This window comes from Osmia lignaria, chromosome 6 (assembly GCF_051020975.1).
Source record: "Osmia lignaria lignaria isolate PbOS001 chromosome 6, iyOsmLign1, whole genome shotgun sequence".
Taxonomy (NCBI): domain Eukaryota; kingdom Metazoa; phylum Arthropoda; class Insecta; order Hymenoptera; family Megachilidae; genus Osmia; species Osmia lignaria.
Window position 1 is genome coordinate 4,586,602 of NC_135037.1, and position 23,435 is coordinate 4,610,036.

The 23,435-nt window shown below is 33.1% G+C and overlaps 1 long non-coding RNA gene across 2 annotated transcripts in view; it reads right to left on the reverse strand.

The window, feature by feature from the left end:
• Positions 1-23,435, reverse strand: part of LOC143305396 (uncharacterized) — a 152,446-nt gene that overhangs the window by 42,578 nt on the left and 86,433 nt on the right. Inside the window, exon 5 of one of the 2 annotated variants that reach the window (XR_013062296.1) lies at positions 13,321-13,531. The exons of the other annotated variant lie outside the window; for it this stretch is intronic. This is a non-coding gene — a long non-coding RNA (uncharacterized LOC143305396). The remainder of the gene's footprint in view (positions 1-13,320; positions 13,532-23,435) is intronic. 2 annotated transcript variants of the gene reach the window in all.

Sequence of the window (23,435 nt, forward strand, 5' to 3'; positions counted from 1 at the left end):
TAGATCAGAATGGAATAATTTACAAACCTATAAATCTTTATAATCTAAATAAATGAGACTAAATACAATGATTAAAAATGAATGAAATTTAATCTTGAAGTATAGACAGCGAAGGTAAAAGCCAACGTTTTATTAAGGACATCGACATCCAGTATCCTTGTCGAGGTCAGAAACAAATTCGATCCGGAATCGATAAGCCCGTTCACCAGACAAGTGCTGGTTGCAAATTCAATAAGCAGTTTTGCCAAGAGTGCAAGTATAGGCCAGTGAGAGGTGCGACCCAGAAAACCGGTGTCGGTTTTGCTAGAACAAACGACTATCTGAAATCGAAACGTCCAAGGAAAGTCTGTCCATTGCATTCTCCTCCCTCTTCGATTGATTGATTCATCGATCCTGCCTTTCTCTGTCGTCGATCCTAATCTAGATCATGGTTAAATCGAGGATTATCCACATCCTATTGGATTTCTAGGTTAAATGCATGTTAGCTGAATTAATTGTAAAATTTTACAATTTTTGTTTTTAACAAGAATTATTAATATTGATAATATGGAATTATCAAATTCCTAAAATATTTTTTTGAAAATATTTCTGAAATTCCTGAAATAATTTTGAAAAAATTAATCTTTCTTATCTAGATTAATTTTAATTTTTCTTATTTCAAAAATATTGATTATATTAATAAATATAGATATATTTCAAGATAGCCTGAATTTGAAAATAACTAAAGACCGACGATGAAGATATTTTTTGTTTAATTAAATTTATTGACCTAAGATTTCCTAGTTTTATGCATTTCACATTCCTACTGTCCCAATTTTCTTCAATTAACCCAGAGAAAAGTTTCACGCCTGCTTTGAAAAGTTATCCGCTTTCCAAGCTGTTTAAAACATCAATACCTCTACTCCTTCGCATTTCGCTACAAGTTTGTCCCGTCTCATATATTTATCCGATAAAATTTCTCTTTTTCTAATATTATTACCGGGGCAATCAACGGAGAAAGGTAGCAGGACACGATGGCAAAAAGTGCATAGCAGTGGCACCGCTGCATTTTCACTTCCTGTTTCTTAAGATCAATTTTCATCGAACAACTTTAGAAGATCGAAATTGAGCCACAAACTTCGAAGCTTTGATCATTATAGGTAATCAGTCAATGGAACGTGATTTTTCGATTTTATTTTGATTATTTCGAACACCTGCGATCGATTCTTCCGTGAATGTTTGCACGCTCACTTGCACGCTCGAATGCACAGAAAAATTGTCTTACAATAACTTCAACTTCCTTCAAATTGCGTAATATTGTTGAATATTATTTTTCATGTAGCAAGCAAAAAATGATTTTATTTTGTTGGTAAATGAAGTTGATTATTCATTTGATGATTACTTTCGATTTAGTTGGAAGTGAAACCGATTATAAGGTAAAATAATCATGAGATTATGGAGGGATTCTGTGCTGAGCAACAGCTATGGTTTTAATCTTGAGTAAAGTGTAGTTCATGGTAATGCCATGGTTAAACCACAGTAGAAATAACCATGCTTAGGATGGGGCATAATAGTATGAATTATTAACTTGTTAACTGGATATGACGAATTAACTTGTAATTTCAATATAATGGTATATTTCTATTAAGGGGGAAATTCGTAGTATTTGCATTTGTTGCAGACATGAAACTATTTATATTAATTTTTTTCTTGGTTACATGTATGGAAAAGAAATAACTTTCTCTTGAGCAAAATATCGTCCACTTAGGGAGTTAAGAAATATTATATTACTTCATAATATTAGAAATATTGATATCTAATATTACAAGTATTAAATATTTACTTTTCCAACCTAACGTCCCACTTTACTGACCCAAATTAAAACAAACAAAGCCTCTAAAAAACTATTGTAAAGTGTGAATGATTCATACGGTACAAAACGTGTTAGTCTATGAATGGATGCATATTTGAATGAGAAAGAAGAGAAAGTATACAACTGACGTTTACGTATAATCTTTTCTATGCTAAATGCACGATCCTTTTGTTATTCTTCGTGAAAGAAATATTGTATATTATGTATTTCCCATCTATGACGTAATCATGGGTAATTGAATTGAAACAATGTTATTTTTGACACAACCTAAACTCTCTCCTCTGATTTCTTAATAATTAACTACCATGAAACGGAACCAATTAGTTGACTAATGCTTGATCTTAACGTCGGATCTATGATACTTTTTATAGCCGTTTTTCGTTTGTTTCATAATGTTAACGTTTCTGTTCAAGTAAAAGTGATCATGTTTGTTCTCGGTTTCATTAAAGCAATTTCTTATAGCTCGATATAGCCAGTAATTTGTTTCTTGTGCTTGTGAGTATGTTTAATTGCATTTCTTCAATCAGGTAAATTGTAATTACTTAATCACCAAGGTATTTATTACAAAAGAATTTTTATATGTAATTGTAAATAAAAATAAGCTTATGATCGTATCATTTATTTTTTACTCTATTAATTGGAAAACTTACGATCATGGGTTAGTTATAATATTATTGGGAAAAATCAAATTACTAAATAATAATATACTAAAATACTAGAATCCTAGAAATATTAGAATATTTAAATATTGAAATATTGGAAAATTAAATACCAGAGTACCGAAATACTAGAATACTGGAATATTAAATACCATGATATAATTTCTCGACCCAGTTTCACTACCTATAAACTTAAATTTCACACGACACTCACCATATAAAGTTTATTATTATAACTAGATGTCCAACAAAACTCATTTCCTCCCAACAACTAGACTGTCGTTCAATTTGATTAATTGCAAGATCTCACAATTCTCATCGCAGAATTAATTAAACCAGCCAGGTACACTAAACTCATCCTATAAAAGCCTGAAACCAAACAGTGGTTTCGAGTTGGCTGCTGATAAATGATGCAAAGCATCCAGAAGACAGACACGAGGGTGTCTGGTAATACAGACAATGTAAACGAGCCTTAAAGGAAACAAAATAACACCGTTAGCGGGTAACAGAATGTTTCCTAGCTAGCTTCATGAATTATCGAACAAACAGATGTTATGATGGCAGGGCCTGTTCTAATGTAATTTGATCGGTCGAGACGATACGAGTTCGCGTATAAAATCATCCCTCACCCCTTCGCCCTTCCTTCACCACCCTTCCATCGTAATTACCGATGAGGGTTTATTAATTGTTCCGGCAATATGGCGCGAGCCTAATTAATCGACGGCACGGTTCATTATAAACGAGGTGGCTTAATGTTCAACGAACGAACAGCGTGTCGCGTTCGATAGAACCTGCCCGTTTTAATCGCGTCGATGTAAACCGGCTGTAATATCGAGTCTCTAGTTCATTATAAGCGTTCGTTGCTCGAGATGCGTAAGTCGATTATCAGAATAAAATAAAAGATATTGAGATATGATTTAGCCATGGGAGAAACTTCCTCCTAGAGTAAGATATTTATTTCAGGTTCTAGTTGTGAAGGGGAGTAGATTGAAGTCCTGTATGATTGAGGGACTTAGTTTAAGTAAAAAGATTAGAGATTGTTTAGGAAAAAGTGAATGAGTATCCTGTAGGCTAGTGTTTGTAATAATGATTCATTTAATTATTGCTATTTAACATTGCTATTTCACCACTAAAATTACTCATTGTGAATGTACATCTAAATTACACAGTGTCTTTTCTTCGCTGTTATACAACCATTACTTTTTCTTGTCCCTTTAAAATGACCAGCTAAAGATACTCGGTAGATAAAATCGCAAACGATCGTAAAAGTGGTGCGGAAATAATATTTTTTTATCGTCTTCCTCGGTGCAGAAAGTATTTTGCTCGTTTCGAGGAGGCTGGCATTGTCGTTTCACGGTTTAGTTCTTTCAATCGCGGATAATTTCATTCGTTTCGCTTGTACCCTGTACTCCTGTTGACCGCATCGAGACTTTGTCGTTAATTCGAACGGGATGAAACCAAGCTTCCAGGGATACTTTAATCGCGGCAATAACAAATCAATTTTTCTTGTCAGGATTCTTTTTTTTTTTTGTCCATCCGCGACAGCCATCGAAACCCGTTCGAATCGCGAACAAGGCCGAGTTGTTTTTGTACGGAATGCAATTATCTGAAATCCATCGTTCCGTCACGTCCGGTAATAGTTTTTCTCGTGACGAGAGATTAATGATGACTTTTTGGCACTTTATTCAGTGAATATGGAGATTCTATTAAATTAATGTTTGCTTTTGAGATTTGTTATTCCAATTCCCAATATTGCTTGGAAATTGAAGAATACACAATTTATCAGTTTTAGACGCCAATGAAATAAAAAAATTAAATTTATCTTTGTATCCAAAAGTCTATATTCTCATTAATTTAAACTTGTCCCACTTATAAAATTTATCAGCTTTAGGTATCTAAATAAAAAAATTCCTCTTTCTACGCATAATTAATAAAGAGAAGCCTGTGATAAGTCTCAGGAAAAGAAGGGAAATTGTGAGGAAGAAACATAAGAAATTTTCGAATAAAGATTGTCGCAATTTTTCCGCAATAGGAAAAGCAAACACGAAACAGCCATCGGATGATTCGACAGGATGTCTGTTGAAACTCAAGTTTGTGTAATTTCGATTTAGCCCTGCTTATTAAAGACAGCCACGATACACAGCCGATTACGAAGCGCTGCGTTATTATCCTGTCTGTCGTAATCGGACATCCTTGTTAGTCAGAGAAAAAGAAGCTGGCCATGCTTATACGTGGCGAATTATACCTTTGATAATATTGCGTACCTGCGTAACGTCAATCAACTGTCAGGTAATCGTAATAACGTCCCTACTGAGAATTATTTCTCTATTTTTAGCTGTTCCTTTATTCTCGCCTCGAGCCCACGCTTGGAAACTTCAAGATTGCTCTACAAATTCAAATTCTTGATTTTCTATTAATGATTGTAAATTCTTTGTTTTTTAAATTTAGAAACAGTTGGACTTGAATATTAAAAATATAAGAAAATTCTAAGTGGTATTAATATTATACTAATTTGAAAAGACAGCAAGTGGAAAGTTTAAATTGCAATGTAAAATAATTAGCATACCTTCGTTTTCACTACGGTATTTAACACGTTTATGACAAATTAAAACCGGAAAGATTTATTCGTTCTGCTAACTTTCTCTTTATCATAGCACGCTTAAATTTGAATGTTACGATTGAATCATTAAAAATCAATGCCTCATTAATTCCTTTCCAGTCAATAACCACTGACACTGAGAAGCCTATTAATATTTAGTGCTATTTATTATTACAAGTAATTAGAAAATCTTGAATTTTAAATGTTATAGATTATCATTAATTTTTGTAAGATAATCCATTAATATTAATTTAATCGGTTTATAAAAATGTATACATTTCTAATTATCTATTGAATTTCAAATTAATCTTCAGTGTTCCATACAAGAATAAAAATTTAAAAAATTAATAATAAAATGGTGGTAATCAAAAGCGACCATTGACCTTCAATAACCAACCGAGTTGATATTCAAGCTATCGAGGCGATGGTGCAGCTGATAGTAGCTCTATAATCCACTCAATGTGGAAATTTCTATCATGATAAAGACCCTCGAATTATCAACTAAAGCAAGTGTAACAAATGATACGATATCATACTTTGTTGCTAACTCAAAATTACAGACTACATCACTTATGTATTAGTAAATGGTGCGGAAATCCTTCGAGTAATCACAACGGTACATCTACCTTATTTGCATATTTTATATCAAATTTTATATAGCAAGATGAACCCATAAATTGAGATTAAATTGACGCATAATTAGAATATAATTTTTACCGGGTAGAAATAACAGAAATTAGTGTTAACATTTTAAAAATAAGTTGCAATATTTCTGTCATTGAAAAAATTAATAATATTCAAATGTACCAGCCAATTTGTTAATTAATATTATTTAAGTTCAAACTGAACGCGGAAGAAAATTTGTCGTTAATCACAAATAAAATTTATTAAGAGATTTCCCAAGAAATGATTGCACATATAATTGCAAAAAAATCATGAACTCGGCCAATCTCAATCCACTAACGAATTTGCATAATCCCGTGATAATAACTCACATAATCGTAGGAAGTTCAGTGGCTTCGACCAATTACGGGACGCATTCGCATGCAGTTTTACGTTCGAGTCTTATGTTCTCCTATCTTGTGAAATATATCTATGCAGGCTCCACGTATTTCCAAGTGCAACGCTGCACACTAACTTATAAGCGTAGATGCACCTACGCCCGTTCGTTGCTGCACTATAGAAGCACGAGCGAGGAACGAGAGAGATCGTTATCGTGTCTAATCAGGAAAGCAAATTTTGCACCGGCCACGCTCGCTGATCCTTGCTTCGTGCTCGACAAAATGCGAGAAGCTTCTGTTACTCGTTTTTCTTGTAAGAATTATTATATTTTCAGATTTAAATATAATAGAGATATTGATTTGGAATTCTTTACGAATTGTTTTAACTTTTGTGTCATTAAAGGGACTGTTTTATAGAGATATGAAAAGTTTAATCTTTGTATATCTAATAATTCTTACATTGAAAAGCAAAAATTAAAAAAAAATAATTTTTCATTCATTACAATTTAATTTAATTTTTCTGTACATTTAAGGCAATCTAAATTCGTGCTTTCTTATAATTTAGTTGCGCTTTCGACTACCTTGACCTATTCCCAGATTAACATTCATAGTTAAAGTTTTATAATAACTCAATTTTGATAGCAGTAAAAGATAACACTGTACTCTTGCAAAGTAACTAATTAAAAACATTTTAAATATTATATAAGTTCTATTTTTCATATTTGACGTTAATGAGCGAGTAGAAAACAGTACTGCCAGCGTCATCTAATGGAAAATAGTGTAACCGATGAAACAGAAAATTTTCATTTAACGAGAAATTTTAGTGCTTTTAGCACAAACTGAATATTCTATGGTCAGAATAAAATTTTAATAATATTATAATTTGTCAAAATCGATAGATAATATGGACATAAATGCTATAGCCATCTAGTGATCTGACAATGGTACTAACAGAATACTATTTATCCTATAATCCTATAATTTCCTACTAGTTGAAAATAGTTAAATTGCTCAAAATTTCTAAAATTTTTTAAATGATGTAGGATAATGTATTTTGCGTGTTAAAATTAATGAAGATAAAAAGAAGAAAGTGTAATAACATTAAATATTAACTATAGTCACACATTTCACTATCAAAAGGTAGTACCATTCTCAATTTCAAATTTATGAAAAAATTTCAAAATTGGTAATATATATTATTTTTGCAGGTAATTATATGAAATATATTCACGAATAAAGATTCTAAAAAACATTCTACATATTCTAGAAAAACAGAAATAAAATTTTTGCCAAGAGAAATAAGAGAAATTATTTTTGTTAATAAACTGATGTATCTTTAGATGGTTATAACATTTTAGAAACCATTCAAAACGATATTACGTTTCATTCATCTAGGTATCTACCACTAGATGGCGCCAAATTGCAGTTTCACTGTACATAATATCAAATAAAAAAAATATGAAATGAATCTTGGGACAATATTCATAGCTTACCAACACGGTATTATAATTTCTTTAAATTTGTAATTTTGCAAAAAGTAAAAGTAAATGCTTCTTTTTAAGTAGCCAGAAATCAATAAATTGATTTATTTCCCTTCAATTTGTTTTTTGAATTTTTTTGTACAGGTAACTTCCTTACTACTGGAAGGTGAACGCCGTAAATTAGCAGTTCTTCAACGAGAACTGCAAGTTGCACTCGAGGAAGGAGGAAGTGTGAAAGTTAAGGAGAAACAGAGGCAGGAGTTGCTGCATGCCATATCGTAAGTAGTATAGGAACGTATTTAGTCAGACGCGCTAACTGAATGATTAAACACTTTAGTTTCCTGATGACGTAACAACTTCAATGGAATTGTACAATGAATTATACTTTTCAGATTTAATTGGAGTAGTCGATAACCACCGTTCTGAAAAAAATGAATTGCACAAGTTCAATTCTTTTATGTATTCGTTTCTTTTCAAAACTGCATGCGATGCACTAGAAAGATGCAACTGCACTTTTTCTAAATGCAACGTGGTTTGCACATAATTTTTTATTGCATCAATTGGTTCAACTGATCATATTATACACATTATTTTTAAACAAATTTATTACAAATTAAAAATTGAAAACTATTGACTTTGTAGTTAAATATCTTTTCTAACTAATGCAGCAGAGTATCGTATACTCAATATTTTTTTACAAAAGATGTTCAAACACTTTATCATCATTGTAAAAATGTTTTCAAATATTTGTTGAGCATTCAATCAAATTGCTTCATACAAAAAAGCGAGCAATTTAAAAAAATTCAACAAAAAACCGAACACAGAAATAAAATTTGTTACACCTTCCAACTTTTCTTTCAAAGGTTTCCATCATTTTCAGCACCCTATCGAATGTCCATAAAATTGAATAACACCTATTCACCAATGCATTTATGGACAAAATCGTTCCCTTCACTATGAAAACACCGAATAACAGGATACTACTCATCAATCTCTATTCGATTAACAATTAAACGTCACTTTTATTTATAGCTGGATGCTATTAAACCCCAGAAATTGACTTTTCCAATAATCCAATAAAAAAAAAAATAAAAAATGAAAAGAGCATCACACATGGTTCCTACTAGATGGATGATTCATATTCCATGGTTGCAGAGAAATTAAAAGAAAAAATGCATTATCGTGAAAATTATAATGAAAGCTTTTCTTGGTTGTGTCTCGAAAAATTAGAAATTTTTGCTTACGTAGCAATACCAAAATGGTCGTCAGAAGGAAAAACTCAGGGGGGGTAAGGAAACATCTATTTCCCAGCGGTGGCTTTCGAATAATATATTTTGCAAGTTGGCAACGGACCCTCGTAACACGAGCTCTGCCCCGGTGTGTTCCCTTTCCATCCCCCTGGAAAAGGGAGGGAGGATTAACTCGTTCAAGATTTATTAGCGCTTGTCCTCCGGCGGACTAACAATTTGATCAAACTACCGTGGAATTATGCAGTTTCGTGTAGCTTCCGGCTCGTCCGAAGTCGAAGCTCAAATCTAGCAAGTTTCAGTTGTTTCGTCGTGCGTGAAACGTGTCGCGATTAATATATTCTCTCGTTTTGCCTTGATAATGTTTGCTTTATTCCCTAATTGGTCGACAATTGTCAGAATTGTTTTGAAAGTTTTTTATTTTTAATTAAATTACAGAATAACTGTAATTAGCACGGAACACCTGATTTTTTAAAATTTGATAAAAATAGAAAAATTGTATTTTATTGTATTCCCATACGAAAGAAATTGTTCTTTAAAAAATTATTTAAAAAATTGCATCAGTGCCTATAATGCTTATATTACTTAAAATTATCATTGTAATAAATATAGGCTAATACCTTTATTAAATACACAAATAAAAAAATCCCTTTTCAATTAAATTCAGATATCAATTCAACACTGTATCAAATAATTAATTAATTCCCGTCCAATTAACACCATCCGTATCTCACTCAGCGCGCTATCATCGCGATTATTATCATACCCAGCCAATTTCCTGTTCTCACCGATAAATCCAGCGTCTTGGGATCAAGTTAACAGGTGCGCAGGGATTTCCGGAATCCCGAAAATTAGGAAGCTCGGCGTCGTTCTCGAGACGCTCGCGGCGTCGCGCGGAACTCCAAGTGTCCTCTCGGAAAAACGCTTCGAGTCAGCGATATGTAAAGCTTTGCGACGTTTTTTCGCGCCTCTATGCTGTTTGCACAACTCCTTCTCCTCGATAGCTTCCGGCATTTTCGGCCATGTTTGCGCATCATCGCGACACGTCTCGTTCGTTACAACAATGACAAATTTTGTGTTTAGAAATTATCACATTTGCGACCATCGTTAGACATATGTATGTAACACTATCAAGTTTTGTCTGTTTTACAGATGAAAATTAAATTTTATGATATAATTTAAGATTCTGACGATTGCTGTCATGTATGTACTCGTAATTTTGATACAACTTGTAAAACTATTTAAAAATGCCTGCTTGCTCTGTCGCCATTTTTCATAGAGAAGCCTACTTTGCTCGATGCTGTACTATGTATCAAAGAAGGTCGTTTTCAGACATAGCTCAGATATAGAGAGCCACATGTGGGGAACAATGGAATAATTGAAGAAGTCTTTCCTCGAATTGCCAGACGAAATTGAATAAGAGGGAAATTCGTTGAGGGAGACAAGGGCTGAATTCCTGTTTCACTCGACTTCTGTTTTATTACCTTGAGAATGAAAATTTTACAAGGGATCCTAGTGAAATTCACATAGTATTACTATTTGCAGCTCCATATACATATTTCCCAGAATCATTTTGTTATTATTTATTAATTTTACAGTATTTAACCTATATACTATACACCTCAAAGAATAAATTTTCAATTTAATTTAATTTTCTAAAAATTTTTTAAGTATTATATAATTAATATTGTTTAATTCTCTATGTTAGCGCTATTAAAAAATCAGTATTTTCTAATGAATTTAATAATTGTTACGACAGTATCATTATTCAGCAAAGACTGAGTAAATGTACCTCCCAGAACGCTCATATATCACTGTCGTCACATGGCTCATCCAATATGGTTATCTTGAAATCCCTAAACAATTTAGTTTCATCTGGTTCATCCCCCGCGGGTATCCACAGTAACAGGATATGCGTCACATTTCTGACCACGCTATTATAGTGTAAAATAGATAGCTTGATTTAATAAGAAAATTTATGATCTATCCACTACCTCTCAATTTAAAAAAGAACGCTATCAAAAATTATTTCTTTAACCAAAGTCAAAATAAAATACTTGATTATTGTTCTTCATTTTCTGCAATTACGCACATTCATAAATAAATTTAGATTTTTTTTTTTAAATAAAATGCAACTATTTTTTTATTATTTATTTGACGATCAAGGGACTCGAAATTTTGATTTCAAAAAGTAATATAACGAATTTTTAGGTCATTCCCGAATATTATTTTGCAAATAACACGGAAATTAATTTTAAAAATACGAGAAAATTTCACTTTACTATCTACATCTAAAATTACTTTATAACATAATAAACTATGCAAAATACCAATATTTCTGTAAAATAGCAAAATAAAATAAATAGAAATTAAAAAAAAAAAAAATGAAATTATTTCAGAACTCCTTTTAAAAACCCCATTTTAAATCTTGATCAAAAAGAGATTCAAAATCTCTAGCTAACAATATATCGAACAAATAGACAAACAGGGCTATCGAAAAGTCATTAATAAGAAAATAGAGGCAAGTTAAAGTACTCAATTTCGAGGATCCCCTTTCGAAACTCTGTTGCCTCATGATTCACGTTCGTGGATAGAACGCAGCCTCGTGCCATGAATTTGTAAGATTGTTTGTTTTCACGTAATTGCCGAAGTTTTCGCGGAGACGTTCGCGCTCAACCGTGGAACTTTTTCGATTGCTAAATCACTGGACGGCAATTCACTATTCCGAGAGTTTTGTCCTCGTTCCTCAACATCTTTCTCCCTTTAACGCTTAATTTTTTTCCACGGGAGAGGAAAAAACGCGCAATGAGAGTCGAACGTGACTTCATCCTGTTCCTGTTTGCCCTCTTTAGGCGTTTAACAGGTTCGCAAAAGGTGCGAATTAAGTGCAGTCTCTAGCGTGATCTAGCAAGCTGCATACGAATTAAAGCGTTAAATAGAATCTGGATATGGAGGCGTAACGAATGAACTAGTGAATTTGGTACAAATGGACTTCAAAGGATGAAGCTGTTTGAAAGGTGTTCGTGAAAATGTTTAGAAATGAAAAAACTGAAGATACGTGTGAAAAGTGGAAAATTAATATGAAAAACATTTTTAAAACGCCGTAGAATATATTCACCGTGTTAAGGTGTTAATTAACACCTTCTTGTGCAGGTTATTAATTAACTGAGAAGAAGTAAGAAAATATTAATAAACGCTTTATCCCGTTATTTAAGTAAATTTTAAATTTTAATTTGATCTACCATAGATAGTATTTTCAGATACTTTTGTGTTATGAAATCACAGACTTTTCACGTATCAAAAACTGTCATTTGATATATATCATCGTAACAAAAACTTTCATTGAAGGGTATCATTTTCTAATTACTTTATTCTATATAAGAGAGATTTTTCTCTATACACTAAGACGTAATTGTCCTCTCATTTTGCCGACAGGAAAATTCAAGGACAACACGAGCAACTCGACAAGGAATACAGAATCCATGCTGCCGGTGTTCTCTTATGCAACTCAAGGGGCTCCGGGAAGGTAAGCATTTTGTCATTATTCCTTTCTTTCCTTCCGTGATTCATGGAAGATAAATGGTCCTCTCGATCATCGCGATCTATTATTCGTTAGACGAAGAAACTCCAGCAGCTCGTACTTCAATATTTTCCCCGTGACTCGACTGTTCGTTCAAATAAATTCGATCAATCGATCTTACCCGGGGGGTAACGATTAAAACACCTCTGACATCAGTTTTTAATCAATCGTTCCACATGTTCTAACTAATTACACATCCAATATTATCCTCCACTTGTACATCGACGAAGTAAAATATTTACTTTCAGATGTAAAACGAAATTCCGTATTAATTGAAAGAAAATATTATTTGATACAACATTGAAACGAAGCGAAATTGTTATATCCTTTATTTTGAGTCTTTTAATAAAAATTTTTAATTTTAAGCAAATTAAATGGATTCAATTGCGACGAATAAAAGTTTTATTATTCTGCTTTAAAGCGACTTATCTGACTAGTAATATTCACGAAATGTAAAGAAAATTAATTCACAAAGGTAGAATTTAATCTTGAATATACCTAAATTCATTTTAGAAATTGAGATTGCTATCTGCAAGCTGGAATTGATTCGCAGATAGAATATTAAATTCTAACAAGAAAAAAGTTACGTTTCAATTTCTGTCTCTACGTTAATTAAAAAATTATTAGTTTGAACCGATAAAAGAAAGATCATGGAGATAAAGAGTGTCACGGTATCTTTAAGTATACTTAATAAAATAATTCATCAAAATCATATATCAATAAAGAAAACAATAATCACATATAAAATCGATACAAAAATACATACAGTCAATATTTTTCTGTCGTAACGATGAAAGTTTTAATACGAGAATTAGAGAATTAGCAGTGAAAACTTTCTATCTTAAATCGTGACGTTTAATTGCGTTAATTACATTGAGATACAAGAAACTTGTGTACTTACCCACCCCTGCAAGTCGTGTCCGTAGTAAAACGCCGGAAGTAACGACGCTAGCCTTCATCCCTGCTGCTGTTACGTTGCATAAACGTGTACTGTTGCACACAAACGAAACAGTGTTTCAGCGAACATTTCGAACGTGTTTCTCGCGCACGGTTTGATGAACAACTGAACAGGGGTCGACGGATCCGTACTTGTACACCCAGATGTGCCCGTTCTGGAAGTAAACAAATTCTCGAGGAATTAGTGTTTGGTCTTGGTCGAGTGGAACGACAATAACATTTCAGAAAGTAGAACAAAAATTACTGTATATACAATAATTATTACTTTTATGATTTTGCAATGTTTGGTATGGATAGTTATTTATTATTTACAGACACTAATAAATGTTTTGTTTAAAGTTTGAATTTGTGTAATAGAAATATTATATAGAAAAAAATAATTGAATAGCATAGGCCTATTTTTTTATAGTTTCAATTTTGAATAAATGCAAGGATGTCCTCAAAAAATGCAAATGCAATTTTTTGTAATGCAACTGTATATTTCCTTTCTTATGTAGATTAATTCTCTGCAGCTTTTACAAGGAATTTTGATCAATATATATCTATAAGCTGAATTTCCTATACTCGTCCCTTTCTCTACAAAACCCCATTCTTGAACCACAAACCCTTACATCTCACGCTTCTTTATTTTCTTTTTAATTCCCAGACTTGACAATTTTGTTTTTGATCACCACATTTCCTTCCGTTTCATATCATCCCATCCCCGTTTCCCATCCATCTTCGCACACCTTTCCGCATCGCTTCAGCCTGGACGAAACATTGGCTACGCCTTGGCTCGCGTTAGTCGATACTCTTCAGCTTCTCTCATGTTTCATTCCTTCTGGCGGGCCGGTTCTTCCAACATTGTCATTCATGACTTCTCTCCCGTTGCTTTATCATTCGCTTTCTTTTCTTCCGTTTTTACGTCTCGCCATCTAGGCAGACCTGTATCTTCTACTTCCGACGTTCTTAATTCGAAACACTCCTGGATTTCATATTATTTCCATGGTGGCGCTTCTCTATTTCTCCCTCGCGTCCCATTATCCCTGTCCCAGTCGTTCCTTCCGCGTGTAATTCTCCCTTATTCTCATTTTCCATGCTGAATCCTTCAGCGACCTCGGAGCCAGGGTCATTGGCAACCCAAGTCATTTCTCAGAAGCACTGTATAATTTTCATTAAGTTCGGCGAGATATTTTTGGGGGATACGAAATTGTAAGAAATATAATTTTCTATAATTAGGCATCATGGTATAATTTTTGTTAGCATCTGACGTTTACCGTAATCCATGAATTTTACGCAACATGAATCGTGTTAAGGGAGAATCCTTCTGAGATTAACTCTGGATTAGGAGTGTACGCAATTTCGGTATTATCGTTGCAGGAAAAATTATCTTGAAGAGGAGGGTTGGTCCTCCTTGAGAGTTAAGAGGGACGAATGAAATTAATTTTTAAGTTGTGTTTAAGAAAAATATAAAATATAATAGATTTCATAATGATTGGCAGAGGTTTAAAAATTGAAAAAAAGAGAAATTTTTATCCTCCTCTTAAAACTATGAAAAGTTAATCGCTTGGAATTTAAATAATGATAGAGAATAAAACCTTGAAATTCAAAAAATTGAGAAGAGGGATACTAAGGGTTTTAAGTATCATACTTAAATGTAATGAAGTGGATCACTTAGGATTTAATAAAATCTCCAAATCTGAAGAATGAAAGCAAATAACAAAAATTCATAGAAATTTTAAGTCTCTTAGTTTTGTTTAATTCCAATAGTTTCATGTAAAGGACATTATTTTATTTTTTGCATTTTGTCACAATTGAAATACAATATTTAATGATGATTGTTTTAAAATTCAGTGGTTTGGCAAACCAAACAATTTGGCAACCACAATTGAACTATTGAACAACCACATAGTACAACTATTATTTTTTAGTGAAATTTAATATTTAAAATTTAATATCTAACTTATTAAATTTAATACACGAAATGATGTAGAAAAAGTATCTACCTAAAGAAAAAAGGATCGGATGAACGTATAAAGCAAATAACAAACGCCTTTCGTATCGACTTACAGTTTTTCCATTTCGTTTCCTTCGTCCTTCTTTCCTATCGGTTTTACTTTTCACTTGTTCTTGAGCCTTAGCTCCTCGCTTCTTGATCTTCCCTACCTCTTTCTTTCGCTTTTCATTCCCTTCACGTTCGACAAACGAGGTTGGGGTGCATTAGCGGTGTCCAATTACGGAACCGCAATGCACCCTGGTTCAGACACATTATTTCGACGGAAACGCAAAGGGTGCTGAGATGAGAGAACGCGAGCTGCTTCGAACAACGTTAACATTTTGCAATGGCTTAACCATACTTCATAAATTTTGATTTCCTTAACAAAAATGTTCAACTATTTAAAACCTGTACAGGTCCCAGGATCATCGTTTTTTTTTCTTTTTTTTTTTTTCAAATAATTTCAAATGTTTTAAAAGTTTTTGCGTTTTAATCCTTGAAGAGCGGAGCCTGGGTCAATCGTGACCTAAACTTACGACACATAGAGTTTCATATATTACAGGAATAATTTTCAAAGGAACAGTATAAAATATAGAAAATGAAAGTCATATGAAATACAAAATTAAATTTAAAATGTGACTCTCTCCATGGTTCGCCGTCCGAGGATTAAACGTTCTAACTAGTTTATATTTAATTTTGTAGAAAATTAAGTAATACATGTATTTAGAGATTTTAAGTTAATTTTCAACTTTAAAACTTTACTTTGCTTTTCAAAATATCATTAACAAACAATGAAACCAGAAAATGATTTCCCTGTATCAATAAAATATTCGTACAGATTTTACATGGCACAAAGTATTTTTCAATTTGCTGCATTCATATTCTATATTGAGTATCAATAAAGCGTTTCCCACGAATTGTTCCATGAAATTTTACGTCAACGAGATACATAGTGTAATTATTTCTTTCATTTTTTCTAATTTTAATTTTTTATTAAAGTACGTCCAATCGTCGCGTGTAATTAGTTACGTCAGTACATTGATTGTTATAAGGGTCTCCTGTGTCTGAGGAATTTAATTTAGTAAAACAATTAAAAATCCAAGAGGGACAGAAAACTCTACATAATAATAAAACTGCATCAACGATATAAAATAGAAAATTGAAACAGTTTGAAATTAATTTCAACTCTTCAACTCAAGTAACAAAAGTTTAAACATTATTATGTACAATATGCATATTGTAATATTCTAACTTTGCACTTGAGTTATTTATAAAATTTAATTTTCGTCCTCTATAGTTGTCCAATACAAAGCGTTTGCATTCCACAATTTTAAATACATAAAATTTGTATATTGAAGTTAGAAACAAAAATTGTTATAAAAAATTTACTTTCCAGGTTTGTCATACTTGAACTGGAAATTCTAGTATGAATGTAACTCGGTATTGCAAGGGAAAGGGTTTAATCAACAAAATTAACATTTAATATCTTTCATGATTCACTCTATAACGTGGCATAACTGACATTCACAGTGGCAGTGAACGTGTTAATTGCGTTAAAAGCTGGCAAAGTTGTGTACACTAACCTGTTGTCGAGCGTTCGAAGTAAAATGCCGCAAGCAACGATGCTATCTTCTGTCGCTGTTCTGTTTCACGTGTCACAGTTGAATACTTCGCTCATTTCGGACGTGTTTCCAGGACAATGTCTGCCGTACAACTAAACACACCCCGGTGTGATCGTACTCGTAAATCCGAGTATGTTCTTCGTACGAGCAAACAAATTTCCAGGAATTACTTCGGGGCTCGGACAGAAAAATATCACTTCAGAAAAGGAGGTAAACCCTGTCGTCTCTACCTTCGTACATTTTATCAGTGGTATATTGTCCTGGACGATTTTATGGCTGCCATGCAGCGTGACATTTACCATACAATTTTTATGCCAACAATATACTGTGATGCTTTAATCTTTAACGCTAGAACAACTGCGATGGTCTCCAGATTTCTTATTTTGAATTAGAGAAATTTATTAGATTGAACTTTATTTAAGGATACACAAAGTTATTGACTCTTCTTATATATTCTAATAATATTAAAAAATTCAAAAACACAAGTTTTAATTATAAGAATAGTTGTGCGTGCCCTAAAGCAAAGTTCAACTATTTATTAGAGCATTTTTATCGAAACATATATTGACTCTTTCTACTGACTTTATTTATTTATTTTTGTGACTGATATAGGTAAAAGAAAAGGTTAATTTTATTTTCTACTTCAGACACTTGAGATAGATCGCTAGAATCTGAATATGTAGAATGCTTTTTCTCGATTCGCCACAAAATTAGCAAGGTTCAGCCCTTGTCTGGACGAAAGTGCAGACGACCACGAAAGAGGAAGTAAGAGGCGTGTTACGCGACCAACACGCAAAAAAGCTCAGCATACGAAGCTGTTGCATGGAAAAATTGTCGAAGAGAAACTGCCGTTGAAAGCGAGGGATAATTATCGTGATCGTCGTTCGTGTCTGAGTCTTCTTGCTAGGTTCCTGGCGAGCGTCTTTGAAAAACCTTCTGTCAGAGACAATGCTAACCACCTATGAATTCAAATAACTTTCTAGAAACGACTAGACTTTTTAATTAAAACTCAACTCCATGAATGAATATGATCTTTCAGAATTAATCTAATTAATGACACCTGAAATTTAAAGATGCTAATTAATTGCAACTCTAAAAAATGAAAGATTTTAAAATAAAATTGTTCCAATGTGAATATAAAATCTACTAGGAAGCTTAAAATTTTGAAATCCTGGAATTTTGATATTTTGAAATTTTAGAATTTTGCAGTTGAATTAAATTTGTATTTAAATAAAAATTATGTAGCTTCTAATTTTCATCTACAACGAATACAAGATCCACAGAGCGTAGGAAATCAGTTTGTTGAGACTGTCTCTAGAGAAGTCTGTTACACGGTATGCTTTTACTGCAGATGGTATGCTTAACATATTCCGAACATCTTTTTTCTCCAATTCTCTTCTTCCTCGCGTACAAACCTCACCGGATATTACATTACATTTCTTTCCATTAGGTGTCATTGTAGTACAGGAAGCATCCTCGCGTTTCTATGATAATAACGCGAGACGGAAACACGTCTCCCTCGACGCTGTTACATTTTTCCAACGTTTCCACATCCGTTCCTTGCGTTTCCTTTCCTCATGCTCGTTTCTCTGCGCGCAACGATCCGCTCGAGCAAAGCGATTGTTTAATGCGACAACGGTACAAAAAGATTTGCTGAAATGTTTTCGATGAATGATGCGAACATAAATGGACGGCTGTGTTAATTCGCGCGAACAGTTTGACAATATCGCTATTTTCTCTTGAAAAGTCTACTTTGCTCGATACTGTACGTTTCAATGGAATCACAATAATCAATAAATACACAAAAAATTCGAAAAATCGCAACAAGTTCCTCTCTGATAAAAGTTTCTGCAAGAGTGATCCATTCTACTTAAAATTTTCCAAACTTCTTCATCATATTTGAAATCAGATTCCCGTTGGAAAACGTCGCTAAAATGGAGTGGCTTCTTATTACGAAGTCGAAGTTCGCGAGTCGATGTTGAATTCAACGTTGCTGTTTGCCTCGCTACCCGGGTCGCGGTACAATCGCATTAAAATTTACAAAAGCGGTTACTTCTGACTGGCTGGTGGACAGAATTGAAAAAGTTGCCGAACGGACGGGGTAGATTCGTTAAATCGCGATTATGAGGCGGCGGGGATAAAGCAACACGCTGGAAATCGTGTGGAGAATTAACGGCGATCGAGGGAACGAGAGGAGACCGAAACGGTCGCTTTAATTTCGTGCAATTGCGAGCTAACTCGAAAATTAATCGGACCGATGAGCTTCCAGTGAAGAGGCGACAACGTTTACGAATTTACCGGGCAACTTCGTTTATCCACACGAAACTTACTTTATTTACTTGCTTTTAACCGTGTACGAAATTTATTGGACGGCTGTGATTATTGCGAGCGCCCTGGGGACAGTTTTAATAGGTCACTCAGTTTCCAATAAAGTTTTCAGAATCAAAACCAAGCAGTAATATGTTAACAACTGTTGGAAGTAGTGCTAATTCTGAATAAGAATTTACTACGAATATTTATTTATACCATTAACATTTCTGAAACTGAGCTCGATGAAGGTATTTAATCTCTTTTTCTCTCCTTTTTTAAATCATGGTTCTTGGTATACATATGTAAATTCAAAATGAATTTATTACGCTTTGCAGCTCTTCAACTCGGTTGCTCTTTGAGTTATCGCGAACACGATTATGGAAATATTTTAAGCATGTTAAATTTGCCTATGCTTGAAAAAACGGAGAAAAATAAATTAACTTCTTTTCCTTTTCAGTTATCAATGGTTCTATTGGCTGTTTATTAATTTTAATACTACAGCAAGAGCTTGTTATTAGGCCATCCAGGTTATTCAAATTCCAGCAAGTTTGAATAAATTCTACTCTATCGAAATTGGCCGGTATTGCAGTGTGCAAGATTTCGAAATCGATTTCACTGGCAAGGGAATTCAAATGTCGTTCGTTGATTCGTTGCTTCGCGGTGGTTAATTCGTTTCACTACAGGATTATCGAAACCGATGAAATTCTGTTTCACTAGGGACCGTTGAAAGGAATATTGTTTCATGTTTGAAATTGTACGAACTCGCGCGACGATATCGTATGCATGAAACTCCGAACGGAAACATTCATTACACAGAGTAATCGTGCTATTATTACTAGCAATTTGTTTTTTCTATAACCGATTGGTGTAAAAGAAATGAGAGAGAAAAAATATTTCATCGTTCCTTTTGTAAGAAATATGAAGAGCCTCGATCAATTTTTTAAAATTAATGAGATGGAGGAAAAATTGTCAGATTAAAAAAAAGAAGTTACTTGTTATATACAACAAAATTATTAAAATTGTATTATTTTAGCCTTATGATGAATAAAAGTCAAATTTTTATTTAGAAATAGAAATTGCACATTATATAGACTCAATAGTAACACAATTTGAATACAAAATATTTATTCATCTAATTTATAATAAATTTTAAGGGAAATTTAAATAATTATTCGAATTATTTGAAAATTTTTCATTTTTTTGGAATCATAGTTTTGACAAGTTGTGTAGTAACTTCCACTTTTATTAAATCTTTTCCAATTACTTACGTCTACTTTTTCCATATCATACATTAATAATGCTTTTTTGTCGTGTCCAGGCTTCCTTAATAGAGTCTAATAGCCTCCATTGCGGATGTCGATTTAATTAAAACATGAACGCTTAAGTCGCGTTCACTACGCGTGTTATTAATCCGGTAGAAAAAGCAGAGGAGCTAGTCGGAGAAGTTTTATCGTACCAAGTCTCATAGCAGTTTCACAACTCCCCTGTTGATTTATGTCGCGTTACGTTCGGGCTTCAAGGAAGAATTTATTTCAACACCATTCCCTCATTTGTCCAGTGTTTATTATAATAATTCTTGTCTAAGGGAATCCTATGTCTTACGTGGTTAACGCTGTCGTGGCTAAAATCCCAGGCATGTGTTTTCCGGGTAGGAAATTTTTCTACAAAGTTTCTTCTAAATATTGTTAATTGTATCATATCATATGATTTTTTATTATTAAATGATACTGTTCATTTTCTGATGAATTTTTAAATTCAACAAATGTAAGATTCTAAGGTTCTAAGGTGTTCAAATTCTAAAATTTGCAAATTAGCAAATTCCTAAGTTCTCAAATCTTCAAATTCCAAATTGCAAATTCCCAAATTTTCACATTTTTTAATTCCTAAATTCCCAAATGTCCAAGCTTCCAAATTCCCAAATCCCAAATTTCAAAATCTCGAATTTCCCTTACCTTAGTAACATCAAATTCCCGTTGAAACCAAACCGAGTATCTCAAACAAATCTTAATACCAACTTCTCGTTTCATGTCCACCCCTTTCGGTCGTCTGAGACTCCGTACAGCAGCGTTCATGGAAATCGGATCGTACAGCGATACGATTGGCTTACTACCATTGCATTAGCGTTCAGGGACAAACGTGTTTGCTTATCTGGCTGATGATTTATTGCGGTTATCTCAGCATACAGCACCAGTTTGCACTCCCAACGATACCAGCAGAGGTGCAAGAGATGGAACCACGAATCTTGCAGCTAGTTTAACCGAATTCAAAATTATTCTGACCTGTCTTAACCCTTGCAGAACCCTTGAAAAATGACAGAGATAGATAGTGTGAGAGCTTTGGCGGTGCCAATTACAAACTTGGTGATCCACAGAAATTTTGGCGATATATTATAATGATGGAATGAAAGATGCAGTCAAGGGGCTGAATATGATTCTATCAGGCGAGGCTATGTTGTTGAAGAGGGATTGAAAGAAACTTTGTGGGTCAAATCGTATCAAAAAATTCAAATCATTGTTTTCTAACATTTTAACCTTTCATTGCATAATTTTTAAAATTTTTAATTAAAATTCATTTGATTCTTTTTTTTGTAAGAAAGAAAGAAAATTGTATATTACAGAAAAAAATCATCAAAGTTGTATATAAGTGTATATGGTCGTGAAATGAATAATGTTCTATGTATACATGAAGCTCACATGACATGAAGCTACTTAACATCTAACAGGACGTCCAAACTGTAAAGGATTTGCATTTTGAATGAGCTATAGTATCATTAGCAAATGTGCAAGTTAGTTGAACACTCTAGGTTCGTTGAATAATTTAGCAAAGCAGAACTGAACCCTGCTAAAGTGCTTGTAAAGTGTTTCCTTAATAAAACATCGGTTAAAAATACTGATGACAGAGGTGTTATCGCTTATTACCATCCTCATCTTCCACTTCCTCCATAATCCTATCTTTAATTTATTTTTTTGATCCCAGAATCGATGTAAAAATTAAAAAACAGTTATCATATAACAATTTCACTTGTAAAGTGCGACAAACGTTTCGACCCAGTTTCAACGTAAATCGCTGACGTTGGTAAAAACCATGAAACCATATTTTCCGGTAATAAAATCGTCACGCATCGCCGTAACAGCGGGCATGATTTAAACAAAACGTTAAACGGGAACAAGGAGTCGAGTAAAAGGAAAAAAGGAATCAAAGAAAAAACTGGTAAACCGTTCGAGCTTTTTCCGGCCTCTTTTCCCTCTTGGGAAATTCAATAGGTATAATCCTGTAATTGCCTAGCCGAGCCTTGCTGGATTTAAAGTACGGCCCTGATGTACAGTATCGAGCAAAGTAGACTTCCCTTGGGAAAATGGTGTTGCAGGGAAAGTAGGAATTCTTAAGATTTTAATTCTAATATAATTGATACTAATATTATTTTTAACTATTAAATATTACAAAATATAATGTCAATTCAAATTCTCTCGCGTAAAAGTGCATCACCCTTTTTCCTGGGGAGTCTACTATGCTCAATGTTGTACAACACCCCAGGATACTTCTGACATTGATTAAACTTGTTTATTAGTGTTGAAAGTTTCGTTTATGAGTGAAGTTAGAGGCGATTGGCGATAGAACGTCCACTGGAACCCATCGACCCTTATTAAACCATCTCGTTTACTTTGGAGTATGTGTCGTATGATTGGCACTTAATTAACATACTGACTCGAGATCACTTTAGATGAGGACATTTGGGTCAGTTGAGACATTTTCATCCTTAAGAATATGAAATTAATTTCGGATGTATTAATTATAGAGCGAATAAAATCTATTGGTGTAGAAATTAATTCAGTAACTTGACAACTAAAACGTGACGTGAAGATATAAAAATATAAAAACTATGATTTATGTTTCAATTTTGATAAGAAATACGGCATTAAACAATAAAAGGTATTTTCTTTTAGAAATTTTGTTTTTAAAAAATTTGAATAATACTGAAATTTTGATATTATATAAAAAAGAAAAATTAAAACTACAAATATTTAAAAATGAAACATTATCATTGAGAATGGCAGATTTCTGTAATATCGTATGACAGAACGTTAATTAATGTTACACTTGTAATTCTGACTTCATAAAAATTGTTGAAATAATAAATGAACCGTCTATACT